Here is a 22,347-nt window from a genome sequence, read left to right as displayed (position 1 = left end):
AATAAAGGAGTATCTTTCTCATATGTCCTATAACCATCCACAAAGAAAACACGTTATAACGTTTATGCTCTTTCAATTCACCATTTCCGCTAGTCTTCAAATTCCTCCAGATTAGTTTTGTTTCAGAGTGATGAATTTTTGTACTCAAAATATTTAATTGAGAAAGGAATTTAAAGCATGAGAAAAATATAAACTCCTTTTTACAACTGACTAAACATAAAAATATGAAACCATTTATGCATCTAAGTAGAGTATCAGAGTTTCTAGGGAAAATGTTATATGATACTCACATTTCTTATTTTGTGAGGTTACTGAAATCTTTTTCTATGGTATTTTACATGATATATGTATCATTTTTAGAGTATACACATACCTCAGAGATATTGTGATTTTAGTTCCAGATGACAATAAAATGAATATTACAATAAATGGAGTCACACAAATATTTGGTTTCCTAGTGCATATAAAAACATAATATATATGTGATCCAATGGTTGGGACTCAATGCTTCCAATACAAGGGGCAAACGTTTGATCCCTGGTTGGGAAACTAAGATTCTACATGTTATGTGGTACAGCCAAAAAATTTTTTAATTAAAATTCATATATATATATATGCATTGCCTTATGCAAATATTATTTTAAGTAGAATCCAGGAATGTCTCTTTGTCTTAATTTTATAGATCTCTTTGTCTTAATTTTATAGAAATGGCAGAGGACTCTACAGCTGAAAACACATCAGCAATTACTAAATACAATTTATTTTTTATGTGAAGAAACTGTGAGCCAGAAAATTGAAATTTACAGGACACTCAAAGGCAAAAACTAATTGGTGATAACACACAAAACTACATTTTTCTTTTCCAGAAGAGTTTTGTTCATTCTCTTGAATCTACTTTAAATGTAGATATTCTATATTTATAGAAAGACAAATAAATACAAAATATACAAGTACTGTCAGCTTCCAAAAGAAAAATCACCTGTTATCTTAATTTCCTTTACTGGTGGGTGCATAGTGCTATTCATAATTTTAAGTGGTCTTTTTCAAAAGTCATTATTTAGCGTTCAAAAGCACAGATCAATTCAAATGAATCAAGTACACATTGCTGTAAAGTAAATCTAAAGCATTTGATAGCAGGGAACTATTTATCATACTTTTATATATAGACTTTGCTTTTAGCTGTTTTCTTCTTCCTGTTATTTTTCAGTGTCTTCAATAACAGTCTTCCTAACATTCCAAATCTATCTTTGATAAACTCAACCTCTCTTTTTAAGATACACACAAAGATGCACGTGTTTCAAGGTATGTTTTCCAATCAGCTCTGGGGGGAAAGAGAATGTCCAGAAGGCCTGGCTGAGAAACTTTTGGTTCTATCTCTTCTGTGATGAAGCAGCTAAAACTGCCGTTCTCTTCTTTTAGTTGGGTGTGTTGTCTTTGCTTTGTACTCTGCTCCATGCATGAAACATTTTGGAGTCATTCCAAGATTTGGATAGTTTGTTTTCAGAATTTGAAGATATCCCTCTCTATCTCTCTCTTTTTTTTTTTAAATTAGTTTATTTATCTATTTTTTAACTTTACAATATTGTATTGGTTTTGCCATACATTGACATGAATCCACCATGAGTGTACATGTGTTCCCCTTCCAGAACCCCCCTCCCACCTCCCTCCCCATCCCATCCCTCTGGGTCATCCTGGTGCACCAGCCCCGAGTACCCTGTATCATGCATTGAACCTGGACTGGCGATTCGTTTCTTTTTAGTGTAACATACCAGCTACTGAGTTCACCCTAAAGTCTTCATTATGGTTTCTTAAGACTGAAATCTTAAGATTTGAGTCTTCCTTCAGACAAAAGCAAGTTTCCATAGTGTAGTGATTATCGCTTATCACGTTTGCCTCACACACAAAAGGTCCCTGGTTGGAAACCAGGTGGAAACATCTTCCCTCTCTGGAATTTGCATTTGGGCAACCTGCTGGCTCAGGCAGTAAAGAAGTCCTCCACAACCGCATGCTTAAAAGTACATATATTTTTCTGACTCTAATAACTCTTTTACGTCAGTTACAGCAGTAATAGATCTCTTTTATGACAGCTTTCCATGTGTTTTAGTTATTTATAAGATCAGAATACCCTCTCTGTTAATGATTTAATTAATTAACTAACTTTATCCAATACTTTCTCAATTTTCCACCTACCCCCATGCACATACTTTATTCCAGAAAAGAGTTTAGGTGAAACTTTTACATAATATTCTTCTAAATTTTCAAAGCTAATCAAAAATCCAATGCAAAGTATCCATATTGATCTCTCAGCCAAGAACACTCTTTTATATCCAGTGACCCTAATCTCTGGTTTAAAAATTCCATCAACATATTTAATATAACAGTTCACTTTCATCAGATTTTTTAGTCTTTTTTAAATTTAAGAATCATTACAAAGCATGTAAGCTATGAAATGCCAGCTCAGTAGCTTATACCCTTTAATATTCAACAAATGATAATGAAATTCATGAAATAAATTAATGACTTCGTGTTGATGAAAGCAAACAAAAGTAATAACCCTTGCATTCTAACTCAGAAAATCAATCATTATGTAAGCTCTTATGCTTTCAGAAACATTTCCTCACAGTTGTCAGATATCTGAGTAAAAACTGATCATAAATACAAAAAGGAAAAAAAATACAAATGGTGACAGATGCTGCAAAAGACACAAGAAGGCAGAACACAAATGGGAGCATTATAGGCAGAAGGGGCAGAGAAAGCTTACAGACCTATCTCTTCAACAAGGAATAATTTGTGAGAAGGTGGAGATGTGGAGAAAGATCCATGAATGAGGGCTGAAGAGAGGGTTAATCGGAGCCACAGCATTGAAAACCATGTGTGGCTCAGCTTTTTACAAGGACATTTTTAAAAGTTCTGGATTCCAGGGTGGGAGGGAAGTGAGAATGAATTGCTGGAGCTGATTTTGAGGGTGAATGGAGAAGGGAATGGCAACCCACTCCAGTATTCTTGCCTGGAGAATTCCATGGACAGAGGAGCCTGGTGGGCTACAATCCATGGGGTCACAAAGAGTCAGACACGACTGAGCGACTAACACAAACACATGAGAATCAGATCGTAACAGGACTTGTAGGCAAACATAAGGACCTTAAACTTTATAGTGATAAACTTCTGAATGATTTTAAGTTGGGGAAACAATATGTTGTGATCTCCATTTATATAGAAACATCCTGGCTTCTGAATGGAGAATGGATAGGAGAAGGGCCCCAAGTAAAGCAGAAGATGAGCAAATTAATTCTCACAATTTCAATTACCTGTTTCTTCCCTCAGTTGAGATCAGATATATCCATCTTTGTAACCTACCCCTTAGAGAGTCATACTTATTCCTCCAATCCTTAGCCATTGGGTCCAAATTTGCTAAATTAAGCTTTTATCTCAGAGGATTTGGTAACCACAGTAACACAGCATACAAAGTGTTGGTTATCCGTGCTTCTCTCTAATTGCCCCACTTTGATAGAATTAAGCCTGGATAAAATCATTGGTGGGGAATCAAGTCATGCTTTCTAGTAGATTATTCTTTAAAATATGCTATTTTCTGCAGAATGAATGTCAAACAGGAGCAGAGAATTGCACCGAGCTTTAAATATATGAAATAGTTACCATTGCTTTACAAGTATAATGTACTACATAAATAATGCAATCCAGGTTCAGACTTGACTTGTCTTATCTTTCCCACACAGTAATGATAAACAATTTAGGGCTTCCTCTCTCAGTCTCTGAAGTTCCTTTTATAGCTCTAAAGTCTACTCCTGAGTGCTGTTGTTAAAGGAAAAGAATTTTTTATTCTGACAACCCTGATATCCTTTGCATTTTCTACAAATGAGTGAAAGGAAGATATTGTGTGAAGGGATTTGATTTGTAACACAATAGCTGCTTTTCCTCAGCTGAAGTAGAGAGCATAGAACACATTTACATTAAATGTGTGCTCTTATGAAGGAAGAAATAAGCATTTGGATTTGAAATATGTCGAACACTATTTTTATGAAGGGCAAGTCATTTCGTTCAGCTGTGATTTTAGTTCTAACGAACAAAAGCTCACTCCAAGCGTTCATTTGCTACTTCTGGGTGTCTTGTTGGTTAAGTTTTAAATCTTCCACATGGTCCCTTTCTTCCATAAGAGGTAGATTTTAGACAATGTTGGCTTTGCTATTAAATTTTACAGCTCGATGGTAATAAAATATCAAGGAAGCTATTTCATGGCCTTTCAGCAATGTAGATAGATGGATTCAGAGCAGAGAAGTGTATCTGGACATGCTATTCATCTAACACATGCCCTCATTTAATTGATGACAAACGTTTACGCTGAACAATACAAGCCTCAAAATGAATTTTGTGCATCTGTCCTAGTAAAGATGTTTTGTTGTTGTTGTTGTTTTTTACTGTCAAAGAAATAGTTGAAAGATACTGAAAGGTTAAACCACTGGTGGTCACGGTTAATGGGAAACATTTGAATAGCAGATGGTGAGATACACCAAAAATGTGCTGCTTAAGTAGCTTCTTGGGCCCCAGGGGACAGACTAATGGACTCAAGCATAGCTGTGTCTCATTGACTGAAACACATGTTACCTATCTTGCTCTCAATATAAAAGCATTCTGGTCGCATGACAATATTTACAGCAACAAAAGATCACTGTAAGTGCAAAGATGGTAACATGGTCTTATTCTCATTGTCTTTCTACTTGTTGGGATGAGTGTCAGTGACCCTGAACTTCTTATATGGTATTTGTGTTTGGCCAGGCAATATGGCTACCAAAGTAGCTTCTGGCAATAAAAGAAATTACTTATTATTTAAGGTCAGCTACACAGGCCAGTCTGCATGTCAGCATACTCTAATAGTTCCCTCACAACATTAGGCTGCTTTTGGCTGGGGTAAAATGAAAAATCCAAGTCACATTGCTTTAAAACAGAAGGAACTATGATACTGATTCTTACAAGTGAAAGTCTAGAGGCAGAGTCACTTTTACAGTTGACTTAATTATTGAAGGTTTCAAGCTCCATTTTATCACAGTTCTCTCATCTCAGCCCTCAGTATTCCTGGTCTTAACCTCTGTGTGCCTGGCTTTAACCTCCAATCATCATCAAACATCTACAGAAATTCTAGGTGGCACATCTGAATGACAGACACTGTCCCTTCCTGTTAATCTCAAATCCAAGTAAAAAAACATTGCAGAAACCCAGCAGAAAACCTCCCATATCTCATCAGCTCAGATTATGTCAGATGCTCTTGGTGTGGGGAACACCGCACATGGATGGCCTAAGTCGCATTCCTGAACGAATCAGTGGTAACAGTCAGGACATTTCCATAATAGACTTTATTTGTTTTAAATATTTTATTTATTTATTTGGTTGAACCAGGTCTTACTTGGTCTTCCTTGATAGTATTCCATTACTGGAGTGGGATACTGGACTATCCCACTCCAGTATTTTTGGGCTACCCTGGTAGGTCAGGTGGTAAAGAATCTGCCTGCAATGCGGGAGACCTGGGTTTGCTACCTGGGTTGGGAAGATCCCCTAGAGAAGGAAATGGCAACCTACTCTAGTATTCTTGCCTGGAGAATCCCTGTGGACAGAGGAACCTGACGGGCTACAGTCCGTGGGGTCACAAAGAGTTGGACATGACCGAGTGACACAGCACAGCACAGGTCTTAGCTGGAGCATGCGGGATCTTCAGTCTTCATTACAGCATGCGGGATCTTGAGTTGTGGCATGTAAACTCTTAGTTGCAGCATGTGAGATCTAGCTACCCAACCAGGGATCAACCTAGGTCCCCTGAATTGGGAGCACAGAGTCTTAGCCACTGAACCACCAAAGAATTCCCCATAACTGACTTCAAATAATTAATGCTCACCCAGAATGGACATGGGAATATTTGACATAATGTCAAAATGTCCTTAACCCTGTTTAAAAATGAGAATTTCTGACGTGGTTTAATAAAACACCATCATTACTTTTATTGAGCATTGGGGAAGAGAGAGTAAATAAAATTTCCTCTGTGTGACGCTCTTTTTGATGTGGCCCCTCCATTATTACATGTGGCAATGCAATAGGTCTTACTGCTTCCCGTTTTTGAGTTTTCATGTCACTGAAAGTTCTAGAAGGATCTGGATCTTGTCAAAGCAGAAATATAAATATTCTATCTTTTTTCTAGACCCATGAAATAAAAAATCTTCTCTTTCCTTGCTTTCTCCAACAGGCAGTAATATCTAGAGAAACAAAACCAGGCTACACCTTAAAAGACCCTTGCTAAAAAGCAGAAAAATTAGCCTGTTTTCTATGTTGGTCAAGAGCTTCCCTGGTGGCTCAGATGGTAACAGCGTCTGCTTGCAACGTGAGAGACCTGGGTTTGATCCCAGGGTGGGGAAGATCCCCTGGAGAAGGAAATGGCAACCCACTCCAGTACTCTTGCCTAGAAAATTCCATGGATGGAGGAGACTCATAGACTACAGTCCATGGGGTCGCAAAGAGTCAGACAAGACTGAGCGACTTCAGTTACTATGTGGGTCAAAGGAGAACATGCATCTCATGTGTTATCCAATACATATTGATAGAATAAGATACTGCTCATAATTTGGATCATCATCCATAACTAACAATAAAGGTGGTGTTGCCTTATGGTGGTGAACATATAACACTTATGAATTTGGTGCAGCAGAAGGTGGAGAATCCAGGGCATAGCCTATCTACTCTCCTTCCCTAAACCACTTATTAGCCTGTCTATCTTAATATACAAAATATGGAATCTCATTTATACTGATCTAACTTAAATTTTAAAATGCCATTTTATGTGGTAAAAATAAGATATTCAATTTTTATTCACCCTAATATGGAGCATCTTTTATTTGTTTTAATGCTAAGATGTAATCTACCCAATCTTTATACAATTCTGAACATTCAACACTGCTTGTCAGGAATGACACTTATATTTTTACTAGCTTTTCTAAAGCAAGAGAGATGAGTGATGGAATCTTGCTGTTACAGTTGGTTTCCTTTTGCTAGGAATTCATGAGAATAAATATTATTTGGAATATTCTCAATATCAAGCATAAATGAGTTAGAAGAGAGTCCAGTATTGTTTCCCTTTAAAAGGGAGGTAAGTTTAAATGCCTAGAAAGCTCCAATACTTTGGCCATCTGATGCAAAGAGCTGATGCTTTGGAAAAGACCTTGATGCTGGGAAAGATTGAAGGCAAGAGAAGAGGGGGCGGCAGAGGATGAGATGTTTAGATAGTATCACTGACTCAGTGGACATGAATTTGAGCAAACTCCAGGAGACAGTGGAGGAGAGAGGAGCCTGGCATGCTGCAGTCTATGGGGTCACAGTCAGACAAGACTTGGCAACTGAGCAACAACAATGTGTAGTAAACATTAGAGGGCTTAACAACAGATAAAGTTGAAAAGGAAGCAATAAATCATTATATCCAAAGCTTTATTTTCCTTATCTGAAAATATTCTGTCTAGGTGTCTGCAGCTCTAACATGCTATGAGTTCATGATTGCAATCTCTAGTGGATAACATTTGATCTGCTATGAACTGGAACAAAGCAGGTCTTCCAAGGTCCCTTGCAAATTTCTTATCTTGCTCTTGATAATGTCCCAAATTATTTCCAACATGATATCATAATTCTCTTTTTATAAGAGTGTCTCCTTTGAAAGCACCTTTCAGGTTTTGACAATTCATGAGCAACAAGATATGACCAATTCATTAATATTACTTCTGTAATCAGGATTTGTCTTTTAATAGAAACAAGAAGAGATTCTAAATCCGTCCACTAGAAACATAATGTCATCTACAAGTGCAAGCCAGAGACATGATTTTAAATTTTCTAGTAACCACATTATATGTGGGCCTGCTCATTGTGTCCAACTCTTTGCCACCCCGTGGACTATAGCTCACCAGGGTCCTCTGTCCCTGGAGTATTCCAGGAAAGAAAACTGGAGTGGGTTGCTATTTCATTCTCCAGAGGATATTTCCATCCAGGGGTTGAACCTGGGTCTCCTGCATTGGCAGGCCAATTCTTTACCAATGCACCACCTGGGAAGTAACCATATTAAAAGGTTTAAAAAATGTTGATTAGCATTAATAATATATTTCATTTAAACCAATATATATTTCAACGTGTAATTAAAATTTTAAATTACTAATGGAGTATTTAATATTCTCCTTTTTGATACTATGCATGTGTGATAAGTTGCTTCAGTTGTGTCCGACTCTTTGTGACCCTATGGAAAATCCGATACATATTTTATAGTTACGGCACATTTCAATTCAGCCACATCTCAAATGCTCATTAGCCACCTATGTTTGGTGGCTACTGAATTGAATAGTGAAGTTCTAATGAATAGAAGTTAATTCAGTGTTTAACATCGTTAAAAATAGATTATTTATCAGGGTGGAGATGGCGAGAACAGCGAAGAAAGGGAAGCTGTCTTAACTTTGGTTGCCATAACCAAATACAATAGGCTGATGGTTTAAGCAACAGAAACTTGTTTCTCACAGTAATGGAGGCTAGGAAGTCCAAGACTGAAGTGTTGGTATGGTCAGTTTTTGACGAGGACTGCCCTACTGGCTTGTAGATAACTACCTCTTGGTTTCATTCTCACATGGCAGAGACACACACGCACAGAGAGTGAGCTTTCTGATATCTCTTCTTACAAGGGCACTAATCCCATCATGGGCTTCCCAGGTGGCTCAGTGGTAAAGAATCCACTTGCCAATGCAGGAGATGCAGACAGGATACCCAGGTTCAATTCCTGCACCAGGATATCCTCCTGGAGAAGGAAATGGCAACCCATTCCAGTATTCTTGCCTAGAATATCCCATGGACAGAGGAGCATGGCAGGCCATAGTCCATGGCAGGTCACAAAGAGTAGGATACAGCTTACCAACTGAGCAAGTAGGCAATCCCATCATAAGGACCCCACCCTCATGACATTATGAGTGCATGCTAAGTTGCTTCAGATGTGCCTGACTCTTTGTGACCCTATGAACTGTAGCCTGCCAAGCTCTTCTGTCCTTGGGACTCTCCAGGCAAGAATACTGGAGTGAGTTGCCAAGCCCTCCTCTAGGGGATCTTCTTGACCCAGGGATCGAACTCGTGTCTCTAATGTCTCCTGAATTGATAAGCAGGTTCTTTAACACTAGAGCCCCCTGGGACACCCCCTCATGACCTCATCTAAGCCTGATTACCTCCCAAAGGCCCCATCTCCAGATAACATCACCTTGAGTTAAGGTTTCAACACAGGAATTAGGGGTCAGGGAGGCATGAACATGGTTTATAACACTGTTGCTTTGTTTCTGTCATTACTCCCCTGACCTGTGAGTTTAGAATTACAATGACTATACTTACACTTTTCTCTTGGCTTTTAGGGGAGAGAATTTTTTTTTTTTTAGTTATTTTTGTTTTTTTAGAAGTCTTTTTTTTTACATATCTGTAACTGTAGAATGTAAAAGAAAGATAGTTGAAAGAATTACATAGAGGCATATGCTCTCTTAAAAAGTGTTAATGAGAAATTAAGTGGAAATTGTTTTACCTGGGAAATAGTACTATCCTCTTTGGTCTACTTATCTTCTTTAGTGTTTTTAAAGCAGAAACAGAGAAATTATCTTAATTGGGAAATATTTTAATTAAGGAGAAATAGATCATTTGGGGAAAATAAGCTTACTGGTTAGTGATTTAAATTTTCAAGCACAGATCTTCTTTTCCTGAGCTCCCAGATTTTATATCAAATCTCTTTTAGCAATTTACTTTCTGTGGCTTACAAAAGAGGTGGAAACAAAACTGGCTTAACATCTACATTTCTTTCCCATTATGCTCACCAAATAACTGATCTAAAACCCTTAAGTGTTAGTCACTCAGTAGTGTCTGGCTCTTTGTGACCTCATGGACTGCAGCCCACGAGGCTCCTCATCCAGGGGATTCTCCAGACAAGAATATTGGAGTGAGTTGTCATTCCTTTCTCCAGGGGTTCTTCCCTGACCCAGGGATCAAACCCAGGTCTTCTGCATTATAGGCAGATTCTTTACCATCTGAACCACCAGGGAGGCCAAAAACTTTAAACTCATCCACAAATAGTTAGAATATTTGATTCAGAACTAAAATTGTTCTACTTTACAAATAATGAAGATCATAATATGGGTAATAGTATCAGTTGTAAAACAGCTATCATGATGAACAAATAGCTTGCTTTCTTCAAATACATCCCTATTACTCTCTAAGTAGATTTACAGACATTTTGGTGTTATATTACAATTGAAAAAAAACAAGGAAAGGGTAGTTGTTTAAGGTCAAGCAAATCATTTGTTCTGTATCAAAAACTTATAAGTCGTATGGTTCCTAATGTAGTGTTTCTTCACTGTGAACAATATATATCTAGATCCTTGAAATTCAGTTATCTGTCAGTGTCAGCATATTGCCTCTAAGTCACATCTTAAGGCTTGGTGACATGGACGCATGGATGAGCTGTTTTACAGGGTCTTCCGATTTTCCACCGCTTCACTCACATTCAGTGTTCACTTAGACCCCACGGCATAACAAGTGCTGGACAAATGGCTTCTACCTTTGTCTCTTGAAATCTGAAGAGAGGTGAGCGCTATTGATATAGAAATATAATTTATATTAGAATCCTGGTTATTATTATTAGTGACACAGCATATCCAAAATGTTAAATTGATTTGAGTTAAGCAATATTACAAATAAAATTCTGAGGCCTTTCCAAAGCATATTTTGGCTACTTTTAACTTGCTACTGGCTAGATCTTTGCCAAATCTTTGGAACAAGGCCTTGTAATGTTTGAGGGATTGACAACTTCAAAATGAAAACATATTTTAGTGATGAAATATACAGATTTTCAAAGCAAGTAAAATAATTTTAAAAGTCCTATTTGTTAGGTTGTATCATTCTTGTGAGTGAGTGAAAATGTCAAGGAGATACTACTTTTTTCACTTTGAACCAGCTGTAGAAGTTGATCTCTTCACTGTGTGTAAAGGGTGAGGCACCACATTCAAGGTCAAATGAAATGATAACACAAAAAGATAAAACCTAAGCCCTTTTGATTTTTCAAGATAATGAATTCATTATTTCTTAAAACTTGGAGAAATTCAACAACAAATATTTTTGAACATTTCTTTGAGCAGAAAGTATGAGCTAATTTCCATGGCAGGTGCTGAGAATACAGAAATGAATATGACATGGTCTAAATATTGGCATAGCTTAATCTTAGTACAAGACAAATGATTGCTAAGGCCACATCTTGTAGATTGAACATCTGTGTATGTGTAGTGAGCCAAGGGCTAGCAATGTCCAAGTTTTACCCAAATAAATTCCCTAATGAAATGTTCACCACTGATGCCCTTCCTTTGAATATTGTCACCATTTCTAAGAAGGATTTAAGCAACATGTCTGTGCTCCTACCAGGAGAAGAAAAAGCCAGGAGGATTGTTCTCTTTCCATGGGGAAAATAAGAATGACAGACTTACTGGGGAAAAAAATGCAATGGATTTTGTTAGCAGGAAAGTCATTATCTATGGAATGTTTTTAGCAGAAAATGCCTGGTTCCTTTTTTTTTTTTTAACTTTATTCAAGTATAATTAACATGCACAAGTGTAAGATATTTAAAGTGTATATCATGGTGATCTGATAAGTGTAAAAGGATTATCCCTATCTAGTAAATTAACATATCCATCCCCACACATGTTTACATTTTTATATAATGTGTGAGATTATATAAATGTGTGAGAACATTTAAGTACTATTCTTTCAGCAAATTTCAGTTATACAATACATTATCAACTGTAGTCACCATGTTGTACATTAAATCCTCAGACCTTCTTCATCTCATCGCTGAAAGTTCATACTGTTTTAACAGCCTTTCCCCATTTTTCCCACCCCTTTGCCCTTGGCAATTGTTTTCCTATTTTGTTTCTATGAGTTGGACTTAAAAAAAATTCCACATTTAAGGGATATCAGGTAGTATTGTTCTTTCTCTGTCAGACTTATTTTACTTAGCTTAATGCCATCAATATGCATCCATGTTATAGCAAATAGAAAGATTTGATTCTTTTTCATGGCTGAATAATATTCCATTGGGTACATTTAAACATTTTCTATATCCATTCGTGCCTTCATGGACGATTAGGTTGTTTTTATATCTGATTCTCAGAGAAAATTAGAGAGATGATGCTGAGGTAATAAACAAGAAGATACATATAGTTTATTTTCAAAACATAAGAGAGATAGTGATCAGCATACACCAATAAAGTGATTTTCAATATTTGTTCTGTGCAATCTCTCTAAGCCACACACATACAAATAATAAACAGTGTTTAGGCCATGGCTTCTGGGGCCTGGCTTCAGTGTCCAAATTTACCAGCCACAACCTCTGAGGCTTTAAGAAAATAAACACAATCTCCCTGTGCCTTATTTTCCTCATCCATAAAGTATCAATAACATAGTAATAGCAATTTCCTCATAGAATTCTTGTGCTAAGTAAGTTAATGCAAAATGACTAGAATATCTCCTGTCCCATAGGAGTTGCTCAATAAGTGCTGGTTATGTGTTTTCTTCTATATAATGTTTTCAGTTTTCAAAGCATTTTTATAAAAGAACATTTCTTTACAAATCAGAAGAATTTGTGTGACCATAAAAGTTGACTACAAAGTGTCTGATCATCTTAATTAAATGAAAAAAGCCTATGCAGTTGAATTAATTGCCTTTATTCAGTTACTCTATTTCTGCCTAAATTTCTAATGCTGGTTATTAGCATATGAGACTTGTCTGCAAATTCTATGGATTGTACAATTATGTTTTCTTTTACACAAAATATCAGTCTTTGTGATGAAATATTGCAATTTTCACGATCACAGCCTAATTGAACATTTTGCTTTGAGGGAAACACTCTAGATCCATTGGTAAAATTTTAGGAAAAACTATTGTCATATCAGTACCCTATTTATAAATAAACTCTGTACCATATTATTTCTTACATAACGTATTATTATTTTTCTGTTATAGTGTAACAAGTTGCTATAAATATAGTGGCTTAAACAAAACCTATCTGTTAACTCGCAGTTTGGAGGGTCAGAATTGTGGCAGGATGTGACTCGGTTCTCTGTTTAAGGCGTCACGAAACAGCAATCAAGGTGTTTGCTGGGGCGAGTTCTCACCTGAAGAGTCCGCATGAAATCTGCTTCCAGGCTCATCCAGACTATTGGCAGAAGTCGGTTCTTTGCAGTTGTGAGCTAAGGTCTCCATTTCCTTGCCATCTGTAAGCTGGGGTGACTCCCTGCTCTTAGAAGCCATCTGCATTCCTTCTCACATGGCCTCCTTCAAAGACAGCAGAAAGTTGAAAATCTCTCAAATCTCAAATCAGTCTCACTTTTTTTTTTTCTGCCACCAGCCTGAGAAAACTTTTTGCTTTTAAGGGTTCATAGGATTAGGTCAGGACCAGCTGGAAAATTTCCCTCAAGTAACATTAAATGTGCCATATAATATAACTGAATTGCAGAGTGATATCTCATTATATTCACAGTATGGGGAAAATAGGGTGTGGAATTTGAGGATGGGGTCATGCTTTTTAGGATTCTGCCTTCCGCAGATGATGTCATGGTTTTCTACAATGGCTCTTTCTTTGAATCCTCACCTGCTCAGATTCATCATCATGGACAGTATTCCATAGTACTGGGGATACATTCTTTGGGGTCTCTAGACACTTAACTAATGTTAAGTAGGAGCTAGAAATGCAACTGGTAGCTGTAAGAATGTTCTGATAAGCCATCTTATCCAACAGTGAAACAGGTGAAGTTTTAATGTAATCAATTTCATATTTCACAAAATATTTGGCTGATAGAAAATAATCTCTTGGTGTGGATATTAATATGAAGTCTATGCTGTGAGGAGAAAGACTAAACTAAGTGGTGTTTAAGTTTCCCCCTTCAGTGTTTATACTGTATGATTCAGTGACTGAAAATGATTTACTACCTAACCTCCTAAATGTGAATTTTTATGATAAATAGTATTAACCTTGAATCAATTAAAATAGATTCTTTTTTAAAATCAGAAATACTAAGAAGGAAAGAATATTTCTTTAGAAAGAAATACTATCTAAATTTCTCACATTTTACATATGTGAGAACTAAAGTTCAAAGAAATCAAATGACCTTACTAGTTTCCTCAGTGACAGATTTTGGACTCTAATCTTATTCTCCTATTCACATATGTTTAGCTACTTGGCCAAATATAACCATAGAGAAAAATGTCAGGATGAATAATGCCTAATTTTGACAGTAGATTTTTTCATTCTCAAGTTAAAACTGATTTTAAAAAACTTGATGAGGCTAGCAGATTCACCTCCATTCCAAGTGCACAGACTCAATGAGGACAACATGGACTCATAAGGAGAGGTCACTAAATGGGTATAAAAACAACTAAAAGAAGACATGTTAGTTTTTACTATGACATACCTGGAAGAAATAGCTCAACTTTTCTAGTTCAAATCTAAAAGATGATGCTGTGAACATGCTGCACTTAATATGATAGCAAAGCTGGAAAACTCAGCAGTGGCCACAGGACTGGAAAAGGTCAGTTTTCATTCCAATCACAAAGAAAGGCAATGCCAGAGAATGCTCAAACTACCGCACAATTACACTCATCTTGCACGCTAGCAAAGTAATGCTCAAAATTTTCCAAGCCAGGCTTCAACAGTACATGAACCGTGAACTTCCAGATGTTCAAGCTGGATTTAGAGAGGGCAGAGGAACCAAAGATCAAATTGCTAACATCTGATGTATCATCGAAAAAGCAAGAGAGTTCCAAAAAAATATCTACTTCTGCTTTATTGACTATGCCAAAGCCTTTGACTCTGTGGATAACAACAAACTGTGGAACATTCTTAAAGGGATGGGAATACCAGACCATCTGACCTGCCTCCTGAGAAATCTATATGCAGGTCAAGAAGCAACAATTAGAACTGGACATGGAACAACAGACTGGTTCCAAATTAGGAAAGGAGTATGTCAAGGCTGTATATTGTCAACCTGCTTATTTAACCTATATGCAGAGTACATCATGCGAAATGCAAGGCTGGATGAAGCACAAGCTGGAATCAAGATTGCCAGGAGAAATATCAATAACCTCAGATGTGCAGATGACACCACCCTTATGGCAGAAAGCAAAGAACTACTAAAGAGCCTCTCGATGAAAGTGGGAGAGGAGAGTGAAAAAGTTGGCTTTAAACTCATCATTCAGAAAACTAAGATCATGGCATCTGGTCCCATCACTTCATGGCAAATAGATGGGGAAACGATGGAAACAGTGTCCGACTTTATTTTGGGGGGCTCCAAAATCACTTCAGATGGTGACTGCAGCCATGAAATTAAAAGATGCTTGCTCCTTGGAAGGAAAGCTATGACCAACCTAGACAGCATATTAAAAAGCAGAGACATTACTTTACCAACAAAGGTCTGTCTAGTCAAATCTATGGTTTTTCCAGTAGTCATGAATGGATGTGAGAGTTGGACGGTGAAGAAAGCTGAGCACCAAAGAACTGATTCTCTTGAACCGTGGTGTTGGAGAAGACTCTTGAGAGTCCCTTGGACTGCAAGGAGATCCAACCAGTCCATCCTAAAGGAAATTAGTCCTGAATATTCATTGGAAGGACTGGTGCTGAAGCTGAAACTCCAATACTTTGGCCATCTGATGCAAAGAGCTAACTCATTTGAAAAGACCCTGATGCTGGGAAAGGTTGAAGGTGGGAGGAAAAGGGGACAACAGAGGATGAGATGGTTGGATGGCATCACCGACTCAACAGACATAAGTTTGAGTAAGCTCCAGGAGTTGGTGATGGACAGAGAGGCCTGGCGTGCTGCAATCCATGGGGTCACAAAGACTCAGACATGACTGAGAGACTGACCTAAACTGACCTGGAAGAAAGCAGATATTCTATGCAGTGTAGTCTATATGACCTAGGATTTTGTAATTGAAAATGATAGAACTTTTTGAGAAAAGAGATGATGCATGCAGAGGCATGCAGTGGTACTGAAGACTATACTCAACAAGGTGAATGTAGAGGCAAAATTTCCATTGATAGCCTTTCCAATTTGTCACAAAGGCAAAGGGGCACTGATCCCAGAAACGTAGGTACTGAAAGAAAAAAAAATGGCTAGAAAACATTACAGTTACAAAAAATGCTTTAGTGTAAACATGAACCATGTAGTTTATGGGATCACAAATGAGGGAGTGACTAAATTGGCCTAAGAAAGCTATGAAAGGACTCACAAGTGGGTGAAACTTGAGCTGGCCTTTAACAAGATTCAATGGGCCAAAACGAGTGGGATGAGTTAGATGAAACGGGATGGAATATCGTGAGCAAAACCATACGATTTTCTCATGAATGCTCAGGTCAGAGAGGGAAGAAATGCTAGGGGTAAAAAAATAAGACAAATAGTAAAGTATTGTAAACCTAGAGAGGGAAAGGTCTTCATTATTAAATTAATTGAATCTTCTTCCCTGCCACTTATGGGAAAATCTGATTTCTTGACCATAGAGAGGATGTCTTAGAGTAATAACTTTAATGGAAATGTGGAGGCAAGACACATGAAGGATGTAACATGAGAAAACATGGAGATCTGTTGGAAAATTATTCCAGATGTTCAGAAGCTTTTCATGAGGAATTTATGTCAAATGGTGCTGATCCCATAAACATGTCTGATTCTATATTACCATTGTACTTTCTTATATTCAGTTTTTTATTTTGAGATAACCTAATTAGAATAAAAGATGTAAACAAAACAAATAAGAAGTTTTCTTAAAATAAGTGTTTCAGAGAGGTTGTATTGCCTCCTGACATTTTCCATCCAATCTCATTGTATTTTCTTTTGGCTCCAATTATATGAATCCATTTTCTGAAGATTTAAAAATTCTTAATAAAAAAACAACCAAGGTTCCATCAAATATGCAGTTTAACAAATATTCCTTTCTTTATTCAGAACCCAAGTCATAATAAAACCTTTGAGCAGTTGTTATGCTCTACGAATTTGACTTTCATTCGCTGATATACACTTGCTATGTAAACACTTTCAGATGATAATTAATTCACCTTTAAAATATAATAATACAATAGATTAATATAGTACAGATTTAAATATGCCATCTTTGTTTACTTATTCCCAAAGAAATGCTCTTTTTAAATGACTCATAAAAATACAAATGGGTGGAATTTCAATATGTTATATTACTGTAGTTTTACTGAACATAGTAAGGGCACAATATATTTAGCATTAATTCTTAATTATGTTTTCTGGAAAAGTAATAAAAAAACTTTTTAATCTCAGTCATTTGCTTGTTTTAGAATTAAAACAAGATTTTCTTTTTATTGATTTGAACCTCATCTACTGCCAAAGAAAAATTCCAGATATTTAATATATATAAATGCTTCTATCACAAGCCCAACCCTTTATATAAATCAGCACAATGAGAACACAATATGATTCTGTATTTCACTAAATGATTGACACTGTCTTATTAACTTCTCATAACCACGCAGAAAGAGAGATTTTATTTCATCATTTAATAGATGAGAAAATTGGTTCAAAGTGACTAAAACAACTGTCAAAAGTCTCTTTTAGTAAATTGGAATATCATTATTCAGATCCAGATCCAGATCTATCTGCTCATTTATTCCTCAATATTCAGATCCCCATCTTCTCTTCCAACAGACTCCATTTTGTTGGGGGTTAGAAAAATGTACGTTTACAAATACCTCCTATATACTCCTTGGTGGCTCAAATGGTGAAGGCTCTGCCTGCAATGCAGGAGACCTGGGTTCGATCCCTGGGTCAGGACGATCCCCTGCAGAAGAGAATGGCAACCCACTCCAGTATTCTTGCCTGGAGAGTCCCACGGACAGAGGAGCCTGGCAGGCTACAGTCCACGAAGTGGCAAAGAGTCAGACACGACTGAGCAACTAACACTTTCCTGTCTACTCACTTGTAGCTGTCAGTTTCCTTTTGACTTACAGACAATTAAATACAAATAAAAGACTACTCTTGCATTCGATCTGTGAAATCTCTAGAAAAATTATTCTTTTCCTGTTTTAAGAAGTAAAAATAGCATGGACCAATGGTCAGTGTCTTCCTATTCCTCCTGACTTGTGATTGTTATTCACTAGATATGCCAACATGTAAAGACACAAGTCACAGACTAAAGACAGCAAGATGACTAGGTCTCTTATGACGTAGAGAAGTACCCATCCATGGACTTCCTGCGCATGAACTTCTTTCTGTGGGAGAGGTATATATCTCTATTTCATTACTATGGTGCTCCGGTTTCTATTAATTGCAGCCAAAAGTAATACAGATGATTGGACATAACATTAAATAGGAAGAGATTATGAGCTACATAGTTGAAATGAGTTAGTTACCATCAACGGAATGATTTATAATTTTGAGTGAACAACCAGAATTATCAAGAAAGCACATTCAGTTTCATAACAATCATGATCAACAATAAGAGTAGACTGAAATTTAGGGAAACCTCTCCGTGAGAAAAGTGCCAAGTGCTTCATAAGCATCATTTTTGATCCTCAGCACAACAGAGACTTTACACTAATTGAAAAGCAAAGAAAGACAGTAACAAATAGAATGTTTTTAAGACTCGGTGCTTATGGACATATAAACATACATATATGGACAGCTACAAAATAAAAATATTATCTGTGGCCATTTTTGTATAATGGGACGATGGATATTTTTAAATGTTTAACGATCATCTCCATCATTTACTATTCTTCAAACTAAAACTGTTATTGCATTAAGACAGTAAAAATAGCAGCAACATCAATAAATATGGTACCTTCATACATGATTTGTCTATATCACAGTTCTCTTCACAATTTCATACAAATTCATAAGTACAGTTATTTAATCAAAGTAAATTAAGTGTTCATTATCTGTTCATTTTGTATTCTACCAACTTTGAAATGCTATCAATAGTGGGATGTTCTGTTAGTCATTAGGCTACTTTGGGGACAAGTAGATTCTGATACAGGTTTTCAGAATCGAGGGATGTACATTGGCCAGCATCACAGATGTATGTAGTCAGTTCCCGAGTACCACTTGTCTTTATAAAAGTTTATATGATCTGAATCTGTCCCCATCCAATAACAGACAGCTGAAAATCTCAGATATGACTCCATAAGCCCTTCTCCAAATAGAACTAAAGTGGATAAGGGGGATTTACTATTAAAATTTTATTTGAGAACATAGACTTCTTTCTCTACACGGCCTGGGTCTTCATAGCCAATATTGTGGTAGTTTTATTTGGAGTCAATTGTTCAACATTTCTTTTTTCTTTTCAGTTGTATATACAACATGGCATTCTTGAATTATTTTACCTTGAAATTAACATTTCAGAGCCATTATATAAATCAGAAAGCTGCAGTGTTATGGGACCAGAATTACTTGATTCTCCAAATTCCAGCAAGTGAACACCGAGAATGAAAGAGGGAGTGAAGGTAGAAGAAAATGCTAAATGATATATAACAAAATCATCATCATCATTATTACCACCTTTACCATCAGGCTCTAAACACACTCCTGAGAGAGAAGAAGATAGGCAATCTGGTGAGATTGTCCAGTCACATCTCAAGTGCTTAATAGTCACATGTGGCTAGCAGCTACCATGCAAGCATAATTCTAGAACCTCTACATTGTCAGACTTGCCTCAGTAAAATTAGGGATTCATCTGTTAAAGTCCTTTAATAAATATGTTGGGTTTATTTTATTATATTTAGTGTACTTTTATATGTTTAGAAGTCTTAAATTTTTATGTAGTTTACTTTTACATTTTTATTTATTCAATTGCTTTTGTTCTTAAAATATACTTTCTACAAAAATATTGTTTATGTATTCAGCAATACTATCTTATTAATAGCTTACTTTTTACCTAAGCCTATTAATTTTGTCTTGGCTGATTGTGGTATATGATGTAAGGTAAAAACCAGTAATTTTCTAAAAGTTTAGACAATTTTCTAAGCAACATTTTGGAATAATCCTTTATTTCTCCATTGATCTGTTATATCATCCAGTGCATAAACTCTACTAGAGCTATCTTTTTCCCCTTCATTTCTGACTATACTTTCTGACTTTTTAGAATCACTGTGTCTAGATAAATATCACATTCTATTTTTTATTGGAACTACATTAAATTTATAATTGTCACAGGAAGAATTCCTACAATTTCTTGATCACCCTGAATTTCACTGGCCACTCCAGCTGTTACACTTCCATGTGCCATTCTTTAACCTGTACCCTGTTTAATTTTCCTATTGCAACTTTTCCTCATCTGACACTGTATTGCTTATCACTTATGATTGGTATAACCAATTATATTTTGTTATGGAAATCATATTAAAGCATAGTATCTTGGAAGCCTAGAGCAACACAAGCATTAGCAGATTTTCAATAGACATGCTGCACTAAGAAAGAATGGAAAATTGAGATGTTTGCATTTGGTTTGTCTCAAGAATCCTGAATTAGAATAATATAGACTGCTGAGCAAATATATAATAAAAATATATGCTTAGTCACTCAGTCGTGTCTGACTCTTTGCGAACCCATGGACTGTAGCCCACCAGGCTCCTCTGCCCATGGAGATTCTCCAGGCAAGAATAATGAAGTGGGTAGCATATCCCTTCTCCAGGGGATCTTCCCAACCCAGGAATCGAACCAGGGTCTCCCACATTGCAGGCAGATTCTTTACCAGCTGGGCTACTAGGGAAGCCCATATAATAAAAATCGATATATGAAATTACAATTTAAAAATTTCAAAGTAAATAATTTTTGAGTATATACAAAATGCCAATATTATTTCTGGAAAGTATCTTCTTGCCCTTTGTCTTCCCAGTTACTTAAAGAAATTAGTTTGGTTTTAAAGGTAAACTACTTGAGTAATAGTCTCAGAGAGAGTATATAACATATTTAAACTTAAAGCAGCATATGGAAGAGATCAAGTCCAAAGCTCTTTTGTTTTGTTCTTCTTTTATGTTTTACCTCTTCTATATGTGCAAATGAATTAAAGAAGCAAAACTTGCAAGTTTGTTCTTGAAGATGTACTGGGGGATTTCACATATGTCATCTCATTCAGTACTCATAGCAATCCTTAAAATATAATCTCCATTTTTTTTCTAATAATTGAAGCTAATTTGAAATTCAGGGAGTCTGACAAACAGGAAAGATCCACAATGTAGACCTGACCCCACTTCTGGCGGTGAGTCATCACGAATGAACATTTCAACATATTCGGGAAATATTTATATCCTAATTCTTTTATTTATCACAAAAGGATTTTAATGCAGATAGAATTTTCTTGATCATCAATCCAATTCAGAAAGGGAATAATGAACAATAGTGCTAGCTGAAGAAAGTTGAGGTAAAAAAAAAGAGTTCTTCAGTCGCATATAGACTCCACAGTTTTTCCAAGTTTCTCGCTCCTTTCAGTTAATTAAAAGGAATCCTTAAATAAACATGTAAAAGATAGAAAATACTGAATTTTGTTATGTCTTCTTCACAGCGACTGCTTTATTTTGTGCCAGCCTATGTACAACTAATAATCTACCCCACAAATTCATTCAAGCTACAGTAATTTAACAGGGACATGCATCTGTAAATTTTAATTATCTGTTTAATCAGGCTGTGAATAAACCAAAGTAGGTTAATTTTTAAAGTCCTTCTTGGAGCAAATGTTTTGACTAAATTTGAATCTTGGCCAATACCTGGTGAGATTATAGGAAATAAAGAAAACAGACAAACTGACTACAATTGTGTGTTTGCCATTATCCATCACTTGACTTTGTTTTGATAAATCAACAGTTTTCTAAACACACTCCTTTCAATTAATTAAAAGGGGGTCATTAAACCAAATGCTGTGTTATTTTAAAAGTGACTATTTGATAACAGTGTGTCGTTATGCTATGCTAGTTTTAAGAACAGACATTTGGAAATATTGCTTGAGAAAATATTATGGTGAACCAGATAGTCTGGTACAAGAAATAGCTAAGACACTGTTTCCTATATCCTCATCCTCCTGGGTTTGTGGATGTATCCAAGTCCTTCGTATATTTTTGTCTGTGAAAGGAATATGTATTTTTATATAACATTAAGGCATAATAGTACAAGGTGTCCCCAGTGTGTGTAGTTAATCTCAATGCTCATTACTGCAATCCTCCAGGGATGACAGCTCACAATGCAATGTGAACACTAATTAATTTCAATAACCCATACTTAGGAATTAGTTTCTTTTCAA

General features: G+C 36.3%; 1 long non-coding RNA gene across 1 annotated transcript; it reads left to right on the top strand.

The window, feature by feature from the left end:
- The first annotated feature begins 9,026 nt into the window (after nucleotides 1-9,026).
- LOC145534311 (uncharacterized) lies at nucleotides 9,027-13,549 on the top strand. Its single transcript, XR_014074454.1, has 3 exons — nucleotides 9,027-9,094; nucleotides 10,571-10,635; nucleotides 13,169-13,549. It is a non-coding gene; the product is annotated as an uncharacterized LOC145534311 (long non-coding RNA).
- Nucleotides 13,550-22,347: the final 8,798 nt, after the last annotated feature.

This window comes from Giraffa tippelskirchi, chromosome 14 (genome assembly GCF_054371585.1).
Source record: "Giraffa tippelskirchi isolate mGirTip1 chromosome 14, T2T-mGirTip1v1.2.pri, whole genome shotgun sequence".
Taxonomy (NCBI): domain Eukaryota; kingdom Metazoa; phylum Chordata; class Mammalia; order Artiodactyla; family Giraffidae; genus Giraffa; species Giraffa tippelskirchi.
Note: the sequence above shows the minus strand (reverse complement) of the source record. Positions and strands in the feature narration are given on the sequence as shown.